Consider the following 24,791-nt stretch of genomic DNA (forward strand, 5'->3'; position numbering starts at 1 on the left):
GAGCATCCTGAAGGGAGCCCTCAGCTGTAAACGCAAGCCTCTCCTCCTCCCTTTCAAGGCTCAGTTGAACCTCCCTGCTGACCAGAGAAGAATGAGGAGCTGGAGCAAACTCCAGGCACCTTGTCCTTCTCTTGCCTTGCCACTGCTGAGTTGAGCTCACGGCCAAGGTGATTGTGTGCATGTCTGCGCGCATTTGTGGGATCTGGCTATCCATGAGGGTCACCAAACTCTCGATGGAGGGAGCCATTCACTCACATGCCTGAGACATGGCAGCAGTCATGTCATGAATGGACTCCATGGCTGTGCATGGCCTCTGGCATCTCCACCAGATGTTCAGATGTTGCCTTACCCCTCTCTGCAACTCCAGCATGCCTGTGCTGTAGACACCAGAGGCTCACCATCAGCCTGGGGCACAGCATGGGCCCTGCCACCCACAGTCCTCTGACGTCAGGAGCCTCTGCTGTCTCAGCCACAGCCAGCTGCTCGGATGTATGTGCGGTGCTCCCACCAGCTTGTGACCCTGATTCTGCAGCCAAGTGCAATCCCACCGAGATGAAAGTATCTGCGCTGGTGGAAGGTGCAGGAGAAGCATGGGATGGTGCATCCACTGACCACGATTCCACCTCAGTTTATGCTGATTGGGGAATTTAAAACACAGGGGCACAGTTTCAGGATAAGGGGATTATCATTTAGGACTGAGATGTGGAGAAATTACTTTGCTCAAAGGGTTGTGAATCTTTTAATTCTCTACCCCAGAGGATTGTGGATGCTCCATTGTTGAATACATTTAAGGCTGAGATAGACAAGTTTTTGGTATCTCAGGGAATCAAGGGATATGGCGAGTGGATAGAAAAGTGGAGTTGAAGCCTAAGATCACCAATGACAGTATTGAATAGTGCAGCAGGCTCAATGGGCCATATAGTCTACTCCTGCTCCTATTTCTTGTGTTCTTTGTTCTTCTGTTCTCAGAGGAGGAATTATGTCCCCCTTTTGTTGAAGTATCCTGCAGACACTGACCTGCATGAGAGAACACAAACATCAGTGTGTTAAACTGTGAAAATCATGCTCTGCCAGCCATGTATGATGTGGATCTCCAGAAGTGTGGTGGATGTCAAATGAAGACAATCCTCACTCTCTTGTGTGGAGAATCCAGTCTCACCATCTGCTATTGAACGGCTGCCCTGAGCCACTGCTAGCTCCAGTGCCTCCTCCTCAGTTGTGGAAAGAGGCTAGATATCGGCTATTCCTCCGCCAGTCCACGTGGTCTCCCTGACGTAATAGGCCTGTTTGTCCTGCAAGTGGAAAGAGGGACATAGTGAAACTTCGCAGGATGATCAGGAGAACAGTTCTGCTAGTGGCAGCCTCTTGTTCCCTGATGGGGTTTCCAACATGGCTCCTCCCACATCTGCTGTCAGGGGACGTCATTGGGCTGAGCTGTGAAAGAGGTGGCCTGCGGCTGAGATGCAGCCATGTACCTGCCAGGGTGTGGGGATGCCATCCTCCTTGCTATCACTTTGTGGTGATTCCCTCCACATGTCATGCTGCCTCCTGCGTAGCCATGTGCAAGCCCCAAAGAAGAGAGAGGTATGGAGCATTCACCTTGACAGAATAAAGTAAGTCATTGACTCTCTTCCTGCACTGGACCCAGTTGTGTTGGATGACCCCTACCTGCTGATTTCCTTTGCAATCTCCATCCAGACTAGCTTGATCAGGCGGGAGAACCTCTTCTTGCCATCCCTTGGAAAGAGGACCTCCCACCTTTCCTGTGCAGGCCTGGAGGAGAATCACCAGGGAGGCATCGCTGAACCATGGGGCCACCTGGTGTCTTACACCTGACATGTTCCTTCTTGGCTTCCGGAGAGCTCCTGGCCTTTTGCGCTTTTGGTCAGCAGCACAGCAGCACAGGGAGTACAGGCAAGGGGTCAGCAGCACAGCAGTACAACAGCGCAGGGACTCCAGGCATTGGAGTCAGCAGCACAGCAGTACAGCAGCACAGGGACTCCAGGCAGGGATTTCACCAGTACCGCAGCACAGGGACTCAAGGCATTGGAGTTAGTAGCACAGCAGTAGAGCAACACAGGGACTCCAGGCAGGGGAGTCAGCAGCACAGCAGTACAGCAACACAGGGTCTCCAGGCATTGGAGCCAGCAACACAGCAGTACAGCAGCACAGGGACTCCAGGCATTGGAGCCAGCAGCACAGCAGTGCAGCAGCACAGGGACTCCAGGCAGGGGTGTCAGCAGCACAGCAGTGCAGCAGCACAGGGACTCCAGGCAGGGGAGTCAGCAGCACAGCAGTACAGCAGCACAGGGACTCCAGGCAGGGGAGTCAGCAGCACAGCAGTACAGCAGCACAGGGACTCCAGGCAGGGGAGTCAGCAGCACAGGGACTCCAGGCAGGGGAGTCAGCAGCACAGCAGTACAGCAGCACAGGGACTCCAGGCAGGGGAGTCAGCAGCACAGCAGTACAGCAGCACAGGGACTCCAGGCAGGGGAGTCAGCAGCACAGGGACTCCAGGCAGGGGAGTCAGCAGCACAGCAGTACAGCAGCACAGGGACTCCAGGCAGGGGAGTCAGCAGCACAGGGACTCCAGGCAGGGGAGTCAGCAGCACAGCAGTACAGCAGCACAGGGACTCCAGGCAGGGGAGTCAGCAGCACAGGGACTCCAGGCAGGGGAGTCAGCAGCACAGCAGTACAGCAGCACAGGGACTCCAGGCAGGGAGAGTCAGCAGCACAGCAGTACAGCAGCACAGGGACTCCAGGCATTGGAGTCAGCAGTACAGCAGCACAGGGACTCCAGGCAGGGATTTCACCAGTACTGCAGCACAGGGACTCCAGCCAGGGGTTCAGCAGTATAGCAGTACAGGAACTCCAGGCAGGGGGAGTCAGCAGCACAGCAGTACAGCAGCAGCAAAGACAAAACAGCAGCAAAGTCAGTTCGTGAAGCAGCAATTTAAGCAGTGCTGGCAGTGCTTTAAAGATAACGCCAGCACCTGCGTCGTCTCTGCTGATGACGCCATCGGCACCTCGCCACCCACTCCCGTCGCATAATTAGATCTGCCCTGCGCCTCCATTATGATAATTGGCCATCTGCCGCGTGATCGCAGTGGGCTGGCCGCAAATATGACGAGCGGTGACGGCGCCCACTTCTGGGTCCACCACCAGGACTTGCGACGGGTTAACTATATTCAACCCTAAGAGTGCTTGAATCCTGCCTTTTCTTCCTGCTTTTGATGATGTGTAGCTTGAATTCCTTCAAAGAAATCTAAGGGACACAGAAAATGGCCTGGCCAGAAAAAACTTTGGATAAAGATAAAGGAATAAAGATTTTTGTCTTCACTGTCTGGAAATTGAACATCACCTTTGTGGAGAGCAGAATGGGAAGTCGGATGTGGAGCATAGCACATTGGTAAAAGAGCCAGCCTGATATTCCCATCATTGAAACTGTTAACTAAGAATGCTCCATGCCCAGGCAATGATGGTATAAATTCATCCAAGAGTTGATGTGATTTAATTTGGGGAACCTAATGGACAGAGTTACTGAGACTGACAGTTCGCCCAAATGGTGATTGATTCCTACAAGGATACAGTTGAGACGTAAAATAAAAACTGGTGCATTAAGTTTTAACTGTAAGCAGCTTACCCAACTTTTGCTTTACATTGTGATACCACATATTTCAGTAAAGTTACGTTTGCATCTGTCATTTCATTTTTTTTCTATGTCCCAACACAGTGTTACGACCGAAGCGGGAGGAGTGCACTGTCTTTTTCGAGTTCCACTTCTCCATGGTTCACAACATATATTTAAATGTTTACCCAGTTACTGATATGGCCAATTATATACTCTATTTTTATTTCAGAATAAAATCCACCAACCAAGTTTCTTTAATACACAACAAAATTATCAATTTATTATAAAACAAGACTTATTGAGTAAAGATGCCAAGCATTAACACACAGATTGAAATATGAAAGTTCCCTTCTAACTTAGCCCAACACATAGACACACTGGTTAAAGAAAAAATAAAGAAGTTTTCTCTGTAGAGATCTCTTTACAAAAAAACCCCAAATACTTTGGCCAAATATTTGTTAATTCTTGAAGGAAAAGGATAAGATATGGAATGATATCAGTTGTGCCTTTTCTGGTGTCCCAAATACGCATAGATGCTGTCACTGGGATCTTTTTGGAGCAGTTCTCTTCAGGCGACATCGAGGATTAGTCTAGTACGCTTTCCAGGAGAAATGCGGCATCACGGGTTTCAGCTAATACACTGGATTCCAGGGCTTTGCAGAGAGGTGGAATAAAGGATGAACTGGTGTCTTATCTCTTCGCAGACTGACCCCCAACTCACTCAAATATCCAAAACAAAACCAACTCTTGACCACCATAAAGCTTAACATGTCACTTCTCTGTAAACAACTCCCCTCGTCACCAAGGCTCTTGCTGTTTATTTAGCTTAGGGCATGTGACATCCAGTAAAGGTTTGTCTTTAAACAAAGTTCCCCAAGTCCTTCCAGTGACCATTCAAAAAAAAAGTCCAGCATCTATGGAATCTCTTTAGTTCCAAATTAATCCATCTCCACAATCTTCAAACACGAGTTCTCAAAATAAATTTAAAAATGGAAGCACTTTCATAACAACAAACCTTGGCCTCCACTTTTCAGAGGATGCCTAAGTGGTGAGAACTGATAATTTATGACAGCAACAAGAACTTGCATTTATATAATGCTTTTAATGAGAATCCATGACCGCTACCACCTAGCAGGACAAGGGCAGCAGGCATGTGGGAACATCACCAGCTCCGAGACCCCTCCAAGTCACACACCATCCTAACTTGGAAATATAACGCGGTTCATTCATTGTCATTGGGCCAAATCCTGGAACTCCCTACCTAACAGCACTGCGGTTCAAGAAGGTGAATCACCACCTTCCCATAGGTGCTTATGAATAGACAATAAATGCTGGCATTGCCAGCAATGCCCACATTCCATGAATGAATAATAAAAAAAAGAATGGCACCAGCTGTTACACTTGTACGTGACTGGATGAGTGCAGCTCCAACAACACTCAAGAAGCTCAAAGCCACCCAAGACAATGTAGCCCATTTGATTGGCAATGCATTGACTACCATAAACATTTATTACTTCCACCATCAGTGCACCATGTCTGCAGTGTGTAACAAGATGCACTGCAACAACTTGCCAAGGCTCATTCGACAGCGCCTCCCAAACATGTGACATCTACACCTAGAAGGACAAGGGCAGCAAGCACATGGGGACACTAGCACCTGCAAGTTCCCCACAAAGTCACACAATATTGTGGCTTGGAAATATACCACCGCTCATTCATCATTGCTGGGTCAAAATCCTAGAACTTCCTTCCTCACAGCACTGTGACTATACACCACATGGACTGCAGCAACTCAAGAAGGCGGCTCACCACCACCTGCTGAAGGGCAATTAGGGATGGGCAATAAATGCTGGGTTGTACCCCAATAAGTCCCATGGGTTTCCCCTGTAACTTCCAGCATTCTGCACAAAGGTGACCCACCTTGTGACAATGGCAATACTTGGGCTTGCAGACCTCACTTCCACCCTCAGTATTTTCCTTTTTGGCCTGAGGAGGAGATCCCAGGGCGTTCCCAGCTGTCCCTTCAATTCCCCGGATACTTGCATTCCTTTCACCCTCCCACCTTCTATCCTTCTTGGGTTTGTTGGGGTGACAGACAAAGGGTTTGTAAACAAGCTCGTAATCATCAGCAACTTCTGCTGACTGTCTGACTGTTGAAACCTTTTGGCTCTCCGCATGCATTCTTACTAACGGAGGGAGTGAATTTTTTAATTCTTCCAGGAGAATTTGTTCCCTATGCGCCTCCTATATGGCCTCTACCTTTAATGCCCGCATCCAATGATCAAAATGGATTTGCTTTACCTTCTCAAATTCTATATAGGTCTGCCTAGATTGTCTCCAGAGGTTTCGAAAATTCTGTCAGTAAGATTCACGGACCAATTCATACACAGCAAGAATAGCCTTTTTGCCATCTCATAATCTGCAGAAGCCTCCTCAGAAAGCATGGCATAAACTTCATGAGCTCTGCCCATCAACCTGCTTTGCATAAGCAGTGTACAGCTTTCCTTCGGCCACTTCATCTGTCTGGCTATCTTTTCAAAAGCAATGAAAAATGTGTCAGGCAAGCATCCCACCGGTGACCATAGGGATTGTCCCTAGTTTGCCTGTGGAAGGGTTGACCCACTCCTAGGTAATGATCTAGCAGGGGTGAAGGTTGTAGCACCCCTAGAAGTGAAAGAAAGACCACAGGAGGTCAGAGAGACAGGGCAGTGGCAGGAGATGGTCCCCTGCAGAGTCCCTGAATGTGTAGTGTATCAGGCCATGATCAAACCAGCTCCACCGGAGGAGACTGCATTGGCACTGCAGACAACTGACCATGAGGTCTGCCTGTCCGAGACTTTCTTTGGAAAGTTAGGAGACCCAGGAAATGAATAAAATGGATTTACCCTAGCTGAGGCTCAGCGAGCCGACCCAGTATTGCGAGGGTTAGCACAGACTGCCCAATCTGAAAGTGAAGTAGAGGGAGTCCCTGACTGCTACTATTTAAAGAGTGAGGTACTGATGAGGAAATTGAGTTCTCCTCATAGACCTGAAAGCAAGGAGTGGACAGTAGTTCACCAGTTAGTGGCGCCGCAGAGGTACCAGAGAGAAATATTAAGAAGGGCCCACAAGACAACAGTGGCTGTACATGCCGGTATATGAAAGACCAAAGCCCACATAAGACAGCAGTTTGACTGGCCAGAACTCCACAAAGACATGGTGGAGTACTGCAGGAGTTGCCACATGTGCCAGTTGAGAGGAAACCCCAACCTCCAGTGAAACCCGCACCCCTGTGTCCAGTACTGGTATTCGGAGGACCCTGCAGCATAGGGCTGGTGATCTCTAAGGGAGCCCCACCGAGAACAAAAGGGGACAGGCTGGCACACAGCGAGCAAAAGTTTAGTAAGAGAAGGGGAAGGAGTAACCAAAAGGGCAGGTTCAAAGAAGTCCAGGAAAAGTCCTGAATGAAAACTCCTACTGTCCGGGCAACCAACCCCGAAAAATGTGAAAAGTTAGACCCCACATCCTCCTATGTAAATGCAGACTCCAGAAGCACCCCACCAGTGTTGCTAACAGCATTAACAGGAACCTGCAAAGACAAAAAGAGACCTCTAGGGAACAGAGAAACTGTGAGGGTGATGCCTCACCTAGTCGAAGTGTCACAGGAGAATGCAGTCGAGTTTGCACAAATACCTGCAGGTAGGAATGTCCCAGAGAACAAAGGGAAGAATAACAAAGAATCCTCCCCCACAGTCAGAGGAAAAGGGAACCGTCCATCCCCTGAAGTAACAAGTCTTTGCATGACTCAGAGTTCAGGATGCACCCGCCCCTACTAACTCTACTGAGAAAAAAAGAGAAAATTAAAGCAGCCAACACCTAGAAGAGACCAGTTTTAATAAGCTTTAAGATTGGTGAATGAATGGAAATGAATGAGAGAAATACATGGTTTTCTATCTGTATCTTATATTTCTTGAAAACTCTGTAATGAAATGTGCCATTTTTCTTCAATCGCATTTCATTCCCCTGGGTGTGGAGGTGTCAGGCAAACCCCCACCCCCCCCACCCCCCACCAACTGCCAAGACTGAGGCACACAAGATTTCGCCACATGAACATTAAAACTTAAAATTGTAAGCCCCTGGCTGGAAGGACATGTGCATAGTACCAGACAGTATTGAAACAAAGGAACCAGTCCCCGTCCCAATACACAGAAGGCACCTGGTCAAACCAGTCAGTCACATGACTACCTGCTGGCCAACAAGGGGAGTTTTAAACTGGAAAACTGAATTTGAACTCAGAACGCTGTGTGCTCCTAGAACTAAAGCAAGAATTACTATCTCTGCTGTCTGTCTGCTCCCATCTCCTTCCCACAGAACTGAACCTTGTGAAAACATGTGAAACTCAAAAAGAGAAAAGTCTCCTATGTGAACAAGGTTTAAGAAGAACACTGGACCCCGATGAAAGCAAGACTTCTTACGAAAGGACTAAACAGTGAGCTCAAAGCACCGTAACAAGATATTGCCTCAAACTGTTCCACCTTATCTTTTCTTCTCTTTTCTGTCCCTATCTGTATGTGTATATCGCGTGTGCATGCTAGCTTGAGCGCATCGTATATCGTATTAGAGTTTAAGTTCAAGGTTTAACAAATTGCATTTTTTCTTCTTTAAACCTGAGAAAACCTGGTGTGCTCATCTCTTTGCCTTATAATTGAAAACTGTGAACAAGGATTCACAAAAAAGGGAGCTCAAAACACAATGTGTTTAAATTTAAACTCTGTTACAATAAGACCAGGTAAAGACAGCAAAAGACCCCGAGACACCTTTCTCACCTGGTCGTAACAAATCCCTCTGCGTCCCTTTCCTCAAGTTTCGGGAGGGCTTGTAAAAATGCATCCTTCTTCCCCAGAAAGGTCATAGCAACTGACAAAGACAGTCTGGTAGTGTAAACTTTACTTGAATGCACAAGAAACCTGGTTTTCTACTCTTCCTCTTTTCAATTATTATTACAATTGTTCATCGTCGGCGTTGGGTTATCCTGCACAACACCCCCAATTATATGTTACAACCGAGGTGGGAGGAGTGCACTGTTGTTTCTAGTTCCACTTCTCCACAGGTCATAACATATATTTAAATGTTTACCCAGATACCGATGTGGTCAATTATACACTTTACTCCTTATCCCAGAACAAAGTACACCAACCAGGTTTCTTTAATAAACAACAAAATTATCAGTTTATTATCAAAACAAGATTTATCTAGCAACAAAGCAAAGCATTAACACACAGATTGAAACATGAAAGTTCCCTTTTTAAATTAGCCCCTCACACACTCACACTCACTGAAAAACTGCAGAAATTCTCTCTCTGCAGAGGTTACCAAAAAACAAATGAAAGAATACTTTGGCCAAATACTTGCTAATTTGTGAACAAAAAAGAGAAGATATGGAAAGATGTCGGTTGTCCCTTTTTTGTCTGGCATCCCAATTATGCGTAGACAGCTGTCACTGGGATTTTCCTAGAACAGTTCTTATCAGGCGATGTTGTGGATCAGTTTTGCAGGCCTTTCAGGAGAAATGCAGTCTGTTTCTTATATTTGCTTCTCAGGGCTTCTTAAAGGATTGAAAAGCTGGCAGGTTTTTCAAAGAGATGGGACAAACTGAGTTGGGGTTTGCTCCCTTGGCAGGTTTTCTCCAACTGTATTTTTTAACACTGTCCACACCCCCAACTCTGTCCAAAGTAGAACCAAAAACAATTTCTCCCAAAGCAAAACTCTAAACAGCAGGTCACAAATCCCCTGATTCTCCTAAATCTTGCCTTGTCGCTTCTTTGCAAACATCTCCCTTTAGTCAAAGGTTTCTGTTGTTTATTTATGTTAAATCACATGATTTCCAGCAAAAGGTTGTTTTCAGCAACAGCATCGCAAGTGTCCCCAGGGTGAACATTAAAAAAAAGAGTCCAGTAACTATGAAATCTTCAGCCTCCAAAAAATGAATCCATTTCCACAATTTAAATGCAAGTCTTCAAAAATTTAACAAAAAATGGAAGCACTGTCCTAACAAGCTGAACACCTAGGGAGTGTTGTTTGTCAAAGGAGCCGGAGTCAGTGGAACAAAGAATTTGTGGGTCAGGGAGAGTGCTTGTTGGCTGGATGAGTTTACAAAGATAGAGAAGAGGGGGATTTGAAAGGCGAGGGCAAGGACTTTAAATTTGAGGCATTTGGGGGGCTTGGGAGCCAATGACAGTAATGTGCAAGCAGTGTTTGGTGCAGATAAGATAGAATACAAGCAGCAGACTTTTGGATGAGCTGGAGTTTATGGAGGGTGCATTATAGGAGGCCAGCCAGGAAAACATTGGAGTAATTGAGCCTAGGGGCAATAAGGGCATGAATGTGAGCATCAGCAATGGATAGGCTGACGGAGGGATGGAGTCAAGTGATGCCATTGAGGCAGAATTAGATAGTGATGGCAAGGATAAAGAGTAAGAAACTCCAATTTCACACAACCTAGAAGGAACAAGGCCGGAGACCTATAAAAGAAAGAGCGGGGCTTGAGGCCCTTCACTAACCTGATGTCCAGGGCAGCGGCAGGCAGCAGTGGACCTGGAAGAAACAGGGCTAGAGACGTATAAAGGAAAGAGTGGGGCTCGAGGCCCTTCAATAACCTGACGTCTAGGGCAGCAGCGGACTCTCTGACTGTTTCTGCACGCGCTCTGTTTGGATTTAATGAAAAAAAACGAATAGTGACATCACTGAAATTCTGTGCGCTGATTGGTCGGTGGGTGGCAGCTGTTATTGCGTGGGGATAGCTGAAATAGATTGGTGTAAAAAAAAGGTTCCTTTTAAATATAAAACCCTAGGATAGCTACCTGTAAATTATTAGTATTTACTGGCTATACTAGTGCTGTTTGCATGGAGTGAGGCTATAAGTTAAGTGTGGGTATTTTCACTGGCTGGGGACAATGGAAGGTGCTCTTTGGTCTTTTTCTTTCTCAGCCTCAAAGGTACAGGGGATAAAAGCTGACTGTAAATAGCTGGCAAGTTATTTCAACTAGCAAGTTTTCATTATAAAGTTAAGTAATGGCAGGGTAACTCGGCCAAGCAGACTGTGCCTCCTGTGCAATGTGGGAAGTCGTGGACATGCCGTGTGACCTTGGCGAACATGTCTGCAGATAGTGTCTCCAGTTGCAGAAGCTTGAGCTTTGGGTTTCGGAGCTCGAGCGGTGGCTGGAGTCACTGTGGTGCATCCATGAGGTGGAGGACAACATGGATGGCAGGTTTCAGGAGGTAGTCAAGTCGGTGCCTAGGCGAGCACAGTCAGCGGGGGGGTCTGGGTGGCTGCCGGACAGACAAAGAAGTCAGGGCAGGTAGTGTAGGAGTTCCCAGAGGACATCCCACTTTCTAACCAGTATTTAGTTCTGGGTACCGATGGGAAAGAGGGTTCCTCTGGAGAATGCACCAAGATTCATAACTGGGATATCATGGGTGACTCAGCTGTGCTGGGATGGAGAAAAAGGGACAAGACGGCAATAGTGGTAGGGAATTCTGTGGTTAGAGGAACTGATAGGGTGTTTCTGTGGTTGCAGATGTGATTCCAGAATGGTATGTTGCCTCTCTGGTGCAAGGGTCATGGATATCACGAGCGGTTACAGAGTATTCTGGAGGGTGAGGGCGCACAGCTGGAGGTCCTGTTCCACGTTGGTACCAATGACATAGGTAGAAAGTGGGATGAGGTCCTGCAAAAAGAATTTAGAGGGCTAGGCAGCAGATTAAAAAGTAGGACCTCAAAGGTTGCAATCTCTGGGTTTCTTCTGGTGCCACAGACTAGTGAGTATATGAATAGGAGGTTAGAGCAGATGAATGCATGGTTGAAGAGATGTTGCAGGAGGGAGGGCTTTAGTTTCCTGGATCACTGGGCCTGTTTCTGGCATAGGTGGGATCTGTATAAGATGGACGGGTTGCACCTGAACTGGAATGGGACCAACATCCTTGCTGGGAGGTTTGCTAGTGCTGTTGGGGGGGTTTAAACTATTTGGCAGGGCGTTGGGATACAGAGTGGAAGCACAGTAGGGGGTGATGTACAATCAAATGTAGAAGAGAAGCTAAGTCAGTCTGGAGGACAAGTAAATGCAGACCTGTTAAAGCTGAAGCAAATAATGCAAGGCTGGATTGTATCTATTTTAATTCAAGAAGTCTTACTAGTAAGGCAGCTGAATTGAGGGCGTTGATTAACACATGGGATTATCATATTATTGCTATCACTGAGACATGATTGAGGGAAGGGCAGGACTGGCAGCTTAATATCCCAGGGTATAGAATCTTCAGATGTGATAGGGGAGGGGAGGGGTAAAAGAGGAGGTGGCATTGCACTGTTGATTAAGGAGTCATTTACTGCAGTAAGGAAGGATGATATCTTAGAAGGTTCCTCTAACAAGGCCATATGGGTAGAACTTAAAACAATAAGGGGGCAAGCACTTGGCTGGGAGTGTACTACAGGCCTCCAAACAGTCAGGGAGAGTTAGAGGAGCAGATATGTAGGCAAAATTCAGAGAGGTGCAAAAACAATAGGGTAATAATAGTAGGGGATTTCAACTTCCTCTGTATTCGAGGGGATAGTATTAGTGCAAAAAACTTAAAGGGGGCAGAATTCTTCAACTGCATTCAGCTTTTTGAACCAGCACGTAGAAAGTCTTACAAGAGGAGGAACGGTACTGGACTTAATCTTTGGGAATGAAGCCAGACAAGTGGTAGAAGTGTCAGTGGGGGATCATTTCAGGGATAGTGACCATAACTCTGTAACATTAAGGTAGTTATGGAAAAGGACAAAGATGGACCGGAGATAAAAGTACTGAATTGGGGGGAGGCAGATTTCAATATGATAAAATAGGATCTGGCCAAAGTGGACTGGGAGCAGCTTCTTATAGGAAAGTCTACATCAGACCAGTGGGAGTCATTCAGAAAGGAAATAGTGAGGGTTCAGGTCCAACATGTTCCTGTAAAGGTGAAGGGTAGGACCAACAAGTCAAGGGAAACCTGGATGTCAAGGGATATAGAGGATTGGATAAGGAAAAAAAGGAGGCTTATGGCAGATTCAGAGCGCTGAAAACAGCGGAGGCCCTAGAGGAATATAGAAAGTGTCGGGGAACACATAAAAAAGTAATTAGGAGAGCGAAGAGGGGGCATGAAAAATTACTGGCAGACAAGATAAAGGAAAATCCCAAGGCATTTTATAAGTTTGTTAAGGGCAAGAGGATAACTAGGGAAAAAGTGGGGCCCATTAGGGATCTAAGAGGCAATCTGTGTGTGGAGCCAGACGACATAGGTGAGGTTTTGAATGATTCCTTTTCATCTGTGTTCACTATGGAGAGGGATGATGTAGGTGTAGTGATCAGGGAGGGGAATTGTGATATACTTGATCTATTTAGCATTGAAAAGGAGGAAGTATTAGCTGTATTAGTAGCCTTAAAGGTGGATAAATCCCCAGGCCCAGATGAGATGTATCCCAGGCTGCTATGTGAGGTAAGGGAGAAGATTGCAGGGGCTGACACAAATTTTCAAATCCTCTCTGGCCACAGGAGAGGCACCAGAGGATTGGAGGACAGTGAATGTGGTACCATTATTCAAGAAGGGTAGCAGGGATAAACCAGGTAATTACAGGCCTGTGAGTCTTATGTCAGTGGTAGGGAAATTATTGGAAAAAATTCTGAGAGACAGGATTAATCGCCACTTGGAGAGGCAGGGATTAATCAGGGATAGTCAACATGGCTTTGTCAGGGGGATATCATGTCTAACAAATTTGATTGAATTTTTTGAGAAGGTGACTCGATGTGTAGATGAGGATAAAGCAGTTGATGTAGTCTACATGGACTTCAGTAAGGCTTCTGATAAGGTCCCGCATGGGAGATTGGTTAAGAAGGTAAGAGCCCGTGGGATCCAGGGTAATTTGGCAAATTGGATCCAAAATTGGCTTAGTGGATGGAGGCAGAGGGTGATGGTCGAGGGTTGTTTTTGCGAATGGAGGCCTGTGACCAATGGGGTATTGCAGGGATCGGTGCTGGGACCCTTACTGTTTGTAGTGAACATTAATGATTTAGATGTGAATATAGTAGGTATGATCAGTAAGTTCCCAGACAACATGAAAATTGGTGGTGTCATAAATAGTGAGGAGGAAAGCCATTGATTACAGGACGATATAGATGGGCTGGTAAGATGGGCAGAGCAGTGGCAGATGGAGTTTAATCCTGAGAAGTCTGAAGTGATGCAGTTTGGGAGGACTAACAAGGCAAGGGAATATACAATGGATGGTAGGACCCTCGGGAGCACAGAAGGTCAGAGGGACCTTGGGATGCTGGTCCACAGATCACTGAAGGCAGCAGCACAGGTAGATAAGGTGGTTAGGAAGGCATATGGGATACTTGCCTTTATTAGCCGAGGCATAGAATATAAGAGCAGGGAGGTTATGTTAGAGCTGTATAAAACGCTGGTTGGGCCACAGCTGGAGTACTGTGTACAGTTCTGGTCACCACACTGTCGGGGGGATGTGATTGCATTGGACAGGGTTCGGAGGAGATTCGCTGGGATGTTGCCTGGGCTGGAGCATTTCAGTTATAAAGAGAGATTGGAAAGGCTGGGGTTGTTTTCCTTAGAGCAGAGAAGACTGAGGGGGGACCTGATTGAGGTATACAAAATTAGGAGGGGCATTAATAGGATAGATAGGAAGGAACTTTTTCCCTTAGCGGAGGGGGCATAGATTTAAGGTAAGGGGCAGGAGGCTTAGAGGGGAGTTGAGGAAAAAATTTTTCACCCAGAGGGTGGTTGGAATCTGGAACACACTGCCTGAAGTGGTGGTAAAGGCTGGAACCTTCAAAACATTTAAGAAGTATTTAGATGAGCACTTGAAAAGCCATAGCATACACGGCTACAGACCAAGTGAGGGAAAATGGAATTCGATTGGACAGGTGCTTGCTTGATGGTCGACGCATGCGCATTGGGCCGAAGGGCCTGTTTCAGTGCTGTAAAACTCTGACTCTGCCACTATCGACATTGTGCATTTCTCATGCAGCATATTAGCTTTTTTAATCAATAGAAGTTTCAGCATTTGATATGTTGTAAAGACACTGAAGGAAGTATTTGATATTGCTAGGCATGATCCTGCATGACTTAAATTTTTCTTGGAACTGAATATACATTTAAAACCTTTAACATATGCAGTATACAACTCAGTGATCTTTAGAGAGTTCCGAGGAAATACAAGAATGATTTAAAAGTACTTGTTCATTCAAACAATATTCTGAACAAAATAAATTCTGCTTTTATATTATGAAACAGTGGAAAATTATCTGTAAAGATGTCTCATGAAAAATACTTGTCATTATCAGACATTATGGGCTGGATTTTAAAGCTTCTTCGCCATCGGGAACGTCGGTGGGGGGCAATGAAAATCAGTGCGGCAGAGGCCCACCACCGACCCTAATGGCGACAGACCCTGTGCTGATCTCAGCGGCAGCAGCAACCTTCGGGGCAGCAGCCCTGATGCTTGGCAAAGGGACCCCTATTTAAATATGTAAACTAATTGACATCCCTGATTTAATGAGGGTCCCGTCGCCTCCTTAATTCCCGCACCGATCTGCATTTGGGTGGCCGACGATGCCGTGCCTTCGAATCCCCGTTCAGTGAAACGTGGCACGACACCTGTGGGGAGGGGGGAGGAGGACTTTTTTCTCTGTGCGGGAGTGGGGAGCAGGGTTAAAACGCTGCGGATTGTTCAGGGGGTGTGATGGGAAGGGGTAAAGGGCAAAGGTGCTGAACTTTGTGGGGGGCAGAAAAGGTCAAATTTTAAATATCTGTAGTCCGGGAGGGAAAAGGGCAGGAATGTTGTGATTTGCCATTGTGGGTTGGGAGAGTGCGTGGTACATTTATTTTATTTAGTTTTAGGAAACTTAAACTTACCTGTTCCTTGAACTTTTAAATGTGCATTGAAGGCTGTAAACCCTTTAAAAATGTTGCCGGCGCCTTCGCATTGGTTCCAGAGGCCTTTACCTCATTATCGCAGGGGATGGGCGTCACGGCCATGCTAATGAGCCGCCATATTTGAAATTGTCGTGGCTCCGTAACATGGCGCCCATGCGGGTGGGCCGAAATTTTTTATATCCGCCGCCTACTTTGGTGGCGGACTCTTAAAATGCAGCCCAGTTTCTTTGTTGTAGCATCTCCAAAGATCCTGCTCACAAATTACATCATAGTTAATCATGTTGACATGATGCTTAGTGGAAGCCACCTCTGACTGAATAGTTGCTGCTTAAAGCTAACCAGTATTATCCCAAGCAGTTCTACACATATATCATATTAATATAAACAACATTAGTCATCAATTCAGTCTCATTCAATTCTCACACATTCTTTCGAATTCTGGCCAAAGACAAAATTCCTTTTTCATCTGTCATATATTTATTTTCTAATCACAGCATCTTGTAGCACAGAAGGAGGCTACTTGACTCATTGGGCTGAATTTTACTAGCTTTCTGACGTCAGGGGTCATGGTGGGGGTGGGACCCCCAACACTGAGAAGAACCTGTCGAATTTTACCAGCAGCGGCGAAGCCTCAGTGCAGCCCCCCTGCCGCTCGGTGGTGGGGCCTTCATTTTAATGTTAAAATGAATTGAAATGAATGAAAATCAACTTACCTTGTCCCAGTGGCCATCCCACACTGATATTCTGTCCACCAGCTGGATCTCCGGTCGGAGTTCACTGGTGGGGAGGGAGGAGGAGTGAAATTGTCAGGGTGGGAGGAGCGCAGCAGGGAAAACACTTTGTATTGGCTGTGGGGATGGTGGGAATGGGTTGAAGGGCAAAGGCAACAAGGTTGGGGGGGGAAGTTCAGTTTGGGAATAACGTTAATTTTGGAGCGATAGGCCCAAAAGCAAACATCGGGGTGAGGGGTGGAAAAGGGCCTCCAGCTATTATTCATTTTTTTTAATGACAATGTTAAACACTGTGCCTTTAAAAATTCAAATTTCTTCTAAGGGCTTGAAGCCCTTTAAAAATGGCGCTGACGCTTGCATGGTGGCGCCAGAAGCCGTTGCCATGGACGGAGTCGCCAACCCCCACTGTGTCATTGGGGGCAGCCACTCTGCCCCCTCCATTTAAATGAGCCCCCGTGTGAAATAACGTGGGGGCTCTGTGACGGCCGCTCTGTGTGGCGGACCGCCGAGATCAAAGTGCGCCGTCGCGTTTTGTGGTGCGCTAGTAAATTTCCGGCCATCATTGTCTGTGCCAGCTCTTTGAAAGAGCTATCCAATTAGTTCCACTCCCCCACTCTTTCCCCATTGCCCTGCAAATATTTCCTTGTCATGTATATATCCAATTCCAGATTGAAATTTACTATGGAATCTGCTTCTGCCATCCTTTCAAGCAGTGCATTCCAGCTCATAACAACATGCTGCATTAAAAAAACTCATCTCCCCTCTTGTACTTTTGTCAATTATCTTAAATCTGTATATTTTGGTTGTCCATCAACTTTCGTAGATAGAAGAATGCCAACAACGAAGTGTATTTTGTTTAGTGGACCACCTGCCAGTGGAAACAATTTCTCATTTACTCTATCAAAATCCTTCATAATTTTTGAACATTGATTCTCCCCTTAACCTTTGCTGCTCCAAAGAGAACGATCCAGCTTCTTTGGTTTCTCCACGTAACTGAGGTCCCTCATCCCTGGTATCATCCTGGTAAATCTTCTCTGCGTTCTCCGAGGCGAAAATGCAGTGCAACATATAAAAATAAGGAAACTTATTCAAATACTTTTACTAAAATATTGTTCTAATAATGCAATCAAGGACCTTTGAGCTAATTAAGTGGCAATGGAATTTGTACGAGCCACCTGAAATGTTATTGGATACTGTTTATTATATGTATGAAAAGGGGAAAATAAATTAATAAAAGCCTTTTGTAAACAAAAACTAAAGGCCGTTGTTAATTTCCGACTGCTTTTTATTTAATTTTACAATTTTTCATGATTAGTTCCCTGGAGAACTTACAGATTACTGAAAGACACCCTGTGGTACTCAAAAATGAGACCGAGATAATCCGCTGTTGTCTTCAGAATTATCAGAGCTTTTTATTATAATTACTACCACAAGTTTTCTTACTGAAGGTGCATTACTTATGAGCCATAACATCTATTAAGTTTAAAAGCAACCCTGAGGATATTGTGAGGGAAAACATTACCTGATACAAATATTATTGTACAATAAAATCTGCATGTGCGGATGCACGTGTTTATGTGCAATGAAAGAGTAACTTACACTTGTCTTAAAAAAAACTTAACCATTATAATGCTGTATTTTCTTTAGTTCAATCAGAACATAGAACATAGAACAGTACAGCACAGTACAGGCCCTTCAGCCACGATGTTGTGCCGATCCTTTAACCTACTCTAGGATCAAACTACCTACATACCCTTCATACTACCATCATCCATGTACCTATCCAAGAGTCGCTTAAATGTCCCTAATGTATCTGCTTCTACTACCACCACTGGCAGTGCATTCCACGCACCCACCACTCTCTGTGTAAAGAACCTACCTCTGACATCTCCCCGAAACCTTCCTCCAATCACCTTAAAATTATGCCCGCTGGTGATAGCCCTTTCCACCCTGGGAAAAAGTCTCTGGCTATCCACTCTATCTATGCCTCTCATCATCTTGTACCCCTCTATCAAGTCACCTCTCATCCTTCTTCGCTCCAATGAGAAAAGCCTTAGCTCCCTCAACCTTTCATCGTAAGACATGCCCTGCAGTCCAGGCAGCATCCTGGTAAATCTCCTCTGCACCCTCTCTATAATGAGGCGACCAGAACTGAACACAATATTCCAAGTGTGGTCTAACCAGGGCTTTATAGAGCTGCAGCATAACCTCGCGGCTCTTAAACTCAATCCCCCTGTTAATGAAAGCCAACACACCATACGCTTTCTTAACACCCCTATCAACTTTGGTGGCAACTTTGAGTGATCTATGGACATGGACCCCAAGATCCCTCTGTTCCTCCACACTACCAAGAATCCTGTCTTTAAGCCTGTATTCTGCATTCAAATTCGACCTTCCAAAATGAATCACTTCACACTTTTTCAGGTTGAACTCCATCTTCCACTTCTCAGCCCAGCTCTGCATCCTGTCAATGTCCCGTTGCAACCTACAACAGCCTTCCACACTATCCACAACTCCAGCAACCTTCGTGTCATCGGCAAACTTGCTAACCCAGCCTTCCACTTCCTCATCCAAGTCATTTATAAAAATCACAAAGAGCAGAGGTCCCAGAACAGATCCCTGCGGAACACCACCGGTCACCGAGCTCCAGGCTGAATACTTTCCATCTACTACCACCCTCTGTCTTCTATGGGCCAGCCAATTTTGTATCCAGACAGCCAACTTACCCTGTATCCCATGCCTCCTTACTTTCTGAATGAGCCTACCATGGGGAACCTTATCAAACACCTTGCTAAAATCCATATACACCATATCCACTGCTCTTCCTTCATCAACATGTTTTGTCACATCTTCAAAGAATTCAATAAGGCTGGTGAGGCATGACCTGCCCCTCACAAAGCCATGCTGACTGTCTCTAATCAAACTATGCTTTTCCAAATAATCATAAATCCTGTCTCTCAGAATCCTCTCCAATAATTTTCCCACTACTGACGTAAGACTGACTGGTCTATAATTCCCAGGGTTATCCCTATTCCCTTTCTTGAACAAGGGAGTAACATTTGCCACCCTCCAATCATCTGGTACTACTCCAATGGACAGTGAGGACGCAAAGATCATCGCCAAATGAGCAGCAATCTCTTCCCTCGCTTCCTGTAATATCCTTGGGTATATCCCGTCTGGCCCCGGGGACTTATCTGTCCTCATGTCTTTCAAAATTTCCAGCACATCCTCCCTCTTAACATCAACCTGTTTGAGCATATCAGCCTGTTTCACGCTGTCCTCACAAACGACCAGCTCCCTCTCACTAGTGAATACTGAAGCAAAGTATTCATTTAGGACCTCCCCTACCTCCTCCGACTCCAGACACAAGTTCCCTCCACTATCCCTGATCGGCCCTACCCTCACTCTGGCCATCCTCTTGTTCCTCACATAAGTGTAGAACGTCTTGGGATTTTCCTTAATCCTACCCGCCAAGACTTTTTCATGTCCCCTTCTAGCTCTCCTAAGTCCATTCTTCAGTTCCTTCCTGGCTACCTTGTAACCCTTCAGAGCCCTGTCTGATCCTTGCTTCCTCAACCTTAAGTAAGCTTCCTTCTTCCTCTTGACTAGCTGTTCCACATCTCTTGTCTTCCAAGGTTCCTTCACCCTACCATCCCTTCCTTGCCTCATCGGGACAAACCTATCCAGCAGTCGCAGCAAGTGCTCCCTAAACAACCTCCACATTTCTGTCGTGCATTTCCCTGAGAACATCTGTTCCCAATTTATGCTCCCCAGTTCCTGCCTGATAGCATTGTAATTTCCCCTCCCCCTATTAAATATTTTCCCATCCCGTCTGCTCCTGTCCCTCTCCATGACTATAGTAAAGGTCAGGGAGTTGTGATCACTATCACCGAAATGCTCTCCCATCGAGAGATCTGCCACCTGGCCTGGTTCGTTGCCAAGCACCAAATCCAACATAGCCTCCCCTCTAGTCGGCCTATCTACATATTGAGTCAGGAAACCTTCCTGGACACACCTGACAAAAACTGCTCCATCCAAACTATTTGCACTAAGGAGGTTCCAATCAATATTAGAAAAGTTGAAGTCACCCATGACAACAACCCTGTTACTTCTGCACCTTTCCAAAATCTGCCTCCCAATCTGTTCCTCCGTGTCTCTGTTGCTATTGGGGGGTCTATAGAAAACTCCCAGTAAAGTGACTGCTCCTTTCCTGTTTCTGACTTTCACACATACTGACTCAGTAGACAAACCCTCCTCGACGACCTCCCTTTCTGCAGCTGTGATACTATCCCTGATTAACAATGCCACTCCCCCACCTCTTTTTCCTCCCTCCCTATTCCTTTTGAAACATCTAAACCCCGGAACATCCAACATCCATTCCTGACCCTGTGATATCCAAGTCTCCGTAATGGCCACAACATCGTAGCTCCAAGTACTGATCCATGCTCTAACCCTTATTCCTGACACTTCTTGCATTAAAATAGACACACTTCAACCCATCATACTGGCTGCAACTTTGACCTGTAATCAAAATTACATATTTTTCCCCATTCACTTTGTGTGTTTTCTTTACTTATGAAATATTATAATAGAAGTCTTTCTTCAGGTATCCTTTTTGTAAATACGTTCATGGAATGTGAATGTTGCTGGCAAGGCCAACATTTATTGTCCATCCCTAATTGCTCTTGAGAAAGTGGTGGTGAGCCGCCTTCTTGAATCACTGCAGTCCATGTGGCACGGGTACACCAACAGTGCTCTTAGGAAGGGAGCTCCATGATTGACCTAGTAACAGCAAAGGAACGGCAATATATTTCCAAGTCAGGATGGTGTATGATTTGGAGGAGACCTTGCAGGTGGCAGTGTTCCCATGCGTCTGCTGCCCTTGTCCTTCTAGGTGGTAGAGGTCGCAGGTTTGGAAGGTACTCTCGAGTTGCTGCCGTGGTGGAAGGGATGTCGATCAAGCAGGCGGCTTTGTCCTGGATGGTGTCAAGCTTCTTGTGTGTTGCTGAAGCTACACTCATCCACACAAATGATCATATTTCACTCACTGTTGAAATCAAGTCAACATGACTGAATGCCATATGTCATGTGGGCAGCTTACATTGTGTAACCGGGTAGCTGGGAGCTCCCCATGTTCAACGGATGCGAAAACACCAGCACATCCTCCTCTGCGCTTGTCAGTTGTGAGATGTTTGGAGGGCACCCTCTGGTTCTTTCCCTCAGCAAAGTGATGGAAGGTATTTTCAACAGTGCTACCAAGCAGCACTTAGTCAGCAACAACCTGCTGACCAATGCTCAGTTTAGGTTACGCCAGGGCCAAACATGGACAAAAAGTTGAATTCAAGAGGTAAGGTGAGACTGACTGCACTTGATATCAAGGCAATATTTGACCAAGTGTGGCACCAAGGAGTCCTCGCAAAATTGAAGACAATGGGAATCAGGAGGAAAAATCATCACTGGTTAGAGTCATACAGAGCACAAAGGAAGATGGTTGTAGTTGTTGGAGGCCAATCATCTCAGCCACAGGACATCACTGCTGGAGTTCCTCAGGGTAGTGTCCTCGGCCCAACCATCTGCTTCATCAATGACCTTCACACCAACATAAAGTCAGAAGTGGGGATGTTTGCTGATTATTGCAAAATGTTCAGTACCATTCACAACTCCTCAGATACTGAAGTAGTCCATTCCCGCATTCAGGAAGTCCTGGACAACATTCAGGCTTGGGCTGATAAGTGGCAAGTAGCATTTGGTGTGCCATACAAGTGCCAGGCAATGACCATCTCAAACAAGAAAGAATCTAACCATCTCTCCTTGACATTCAATGACATTACCATCACTGAAACCTCCACCATCAACATCCTGGGGGTTACCATTGGCCAGAAACTTATTGGACCAGCCTCATAAATTCTGTGGATACAATGACAAGTCAGAGGCTGTAAATTCTGTAGCGAGTAATTTTCCTTCTGATTCCCCAAAGCCTGTCCACCATCTACAAAGCACAAGTCAGAAGTGTGATGTAATACTCTCCACTTGCCTGGATGAGTGCAGCTCTAACAACACTAAAGATGCCTGATATCATCCAAGACAAAGCAGCCCGCTTGATTGGCACCACATCCACCACCTTCAACATTCACTTCCTCCACCTCTGCACAGTGGCAGCAGTGTGTACCATCTACATGATTCCTTCAACAGCATCTTCCAAACCCGTGACCTGTACCACCTAGAAAGACAAGGGCAGCAGGCAGATGGGAATACCAACATCTGCAAATTCCCCTCCATATCACAAACCATCCTGACTTGGAACTATATTGCCGTCCCTTCACTGTTGCCAGGTCAAAATCTTGGAACTCCCCCCTTAACAGCACTGTGGGTGTACCTACACCACACGGACTGCAGCGGTTTAAGAAAGCAGGCCCATACCAACTTTTCAAGGGCAATTAGGCATGGCAATAAGTGCTGGCCTTGCTAGTGATGCTTACGTCCCAAGAACGAATAAAGAAATAATGGCAGTAGGGATATTTTATATTACGATCTACCTTCTACCATTCCATAGCATATCGTTCACAACAACATGCATCATTTAGTCATCTGTTTTGCATTTGAATTTATTTGTCATTTGTTCGAGCAAGGACTTTGACAGCATGGATACAGACCCTATTGCAAAGAGTCAATTTTATAATATAATTAAATAAATGTACCTGGACCACAGCAGTTAAAAATCTTTTTAGTCTGTTAGAACCAAGATCTGGAACACTCAAAAACTGTGCATTTGGACCAATGAAAGTGGCCTGTGAATAACAGGATCAATTTAAAGTTTGTTCTGAAGTTTCAAGCTTTGCACACAAGCAGCTGTCCAGGATTGCATTGTTTGACCTCCTCTTCAAATAACTTGTTTCCTATCTTTTTTGCTCTGAATTTAGTACAGGAATCACTACAGCAGTGGTGAATAGTTAACTTAATCTTTTAATCATACGATTTTGTATATTTCTTTTGTAGATTTATAATGGCGGATACTATAAGGTAGAATATGAAAATGCAAGACATAGTGAATTTCAAACACTATTAGATATGGAATAAAACATATTTATTCCTTCTGTTCATATAAATATGTCAACAACAAAGAAACAACAATTTTTCGGGAGAAAAGTATCACCGGGGAAGTTTTCCTGACAGTGCGATCTAAATTAAGTTTATAAACAACCCAACATTGAATGTTTTAAGAGCTTATTCTGTGATTGCCTGACAATTTATACCGTTATCCTCGGGTAGATGTTGAAATGTCTGTGTAATTGACACTACAAGACAATCAGAGTGAGCGCAAAATTCTTATGTTCATGCTGAGGTCCTCCTAGAAATAGTGGTCATTCTTCAGCTTTATTAAAGAGGCAATTCTTGGTTGTAAAACAAAAATTTATAGTGGGCTAAAAAAAATTCTGACCAACTAGTATTCTCCAGGCACCTTGATTTCATTAGCTCATACAATTGATTTCTTGCAATTGTGTCTGTATGGCGCCAAAGTCCTTGGTCTAGCAAATGACAAATAAATACAAAAACAGACGGTTGGATGATGCACGTTGTTGTAAAATTTCTGATACAGGATGATAGAAGGTAGGTCGGAATCCAAAATGCTCCCACTTTATCTAATCCCAGACTGTTGAATGAGGGGGCAGGTGAGACACTTTTGAATACTGAGGGAGAAAAAGACACAATGAATTAACCAAGGCTGCTTTACGGCACTTTGATAGTTTACTCAGAAAGATGAATCAACAGCATTGTCTTATAATGGTGTGTGGTGAGGGATAATTGGCAAATTAATTAAATATGGCAGGAAATAAATGCACCAACTAGTTATTGGAACAGTTTAGTTTTACGATGATCGCTATTTTCTATTCACTGCAAGTACGAGCACTGTTCCATAACTTTTCCGATTGCACAATCGTATCGGTGAATAATTTAAGGATCAAGTTGTTTCCTTGTGTCCTCCAGCCATTCTATCTCTGTCATTGGTTATAAGTAAAGCACAAGATGTGAGAATCATGTTTTGTCTTTTGCTTGCACTGAAGTTGCTAAAACTTATGGAGAAGAATGAAACTTAGTAAAATGCCACATACTGAATGTTGTACTAACTGGATGAGAATGGGCTTAATCTATACACAGGCAATGGAAATATCATACAAATATCTGATCTCAAATTAAAGCCTGTAGCATTTTTCATGGAGCATATCATTGAACTTGCTTAAAGAATTATAATTGACATCTACTGTACGGTCCCATTTTGATGATGAATAGGTAATATATAAAGGGGCATTTGATTGCTGTCATCATTTCATGGATGATTGCACATTTTTGGCTCCAAGAAAATAACTTTGTCATTTATATGTCTGATAAAACAAAAAAAATGTTGAACTTCAAAGAGAAGCCTTGACCTCCATTCCAACTGTGAGATCCTGTTAATTACATGTTCAAGACCTAATTGTGCAAAACAGAGA

This window comes from Heterodontus francisci, chromosome 11 (assembly GCF_036365525.1).
Source record: "Heterodontus francisci isolate sHetFra1 chromosome 11, sHetFra1.hap1, whole genome shotgun sequence".
Lineage (NCBI taxonomy): Eukaryota > Metazoa > Chordata > Chondrichthyes > Heterodontiformes > Heterodontidae > Heterodontus > Heterodontus francisci.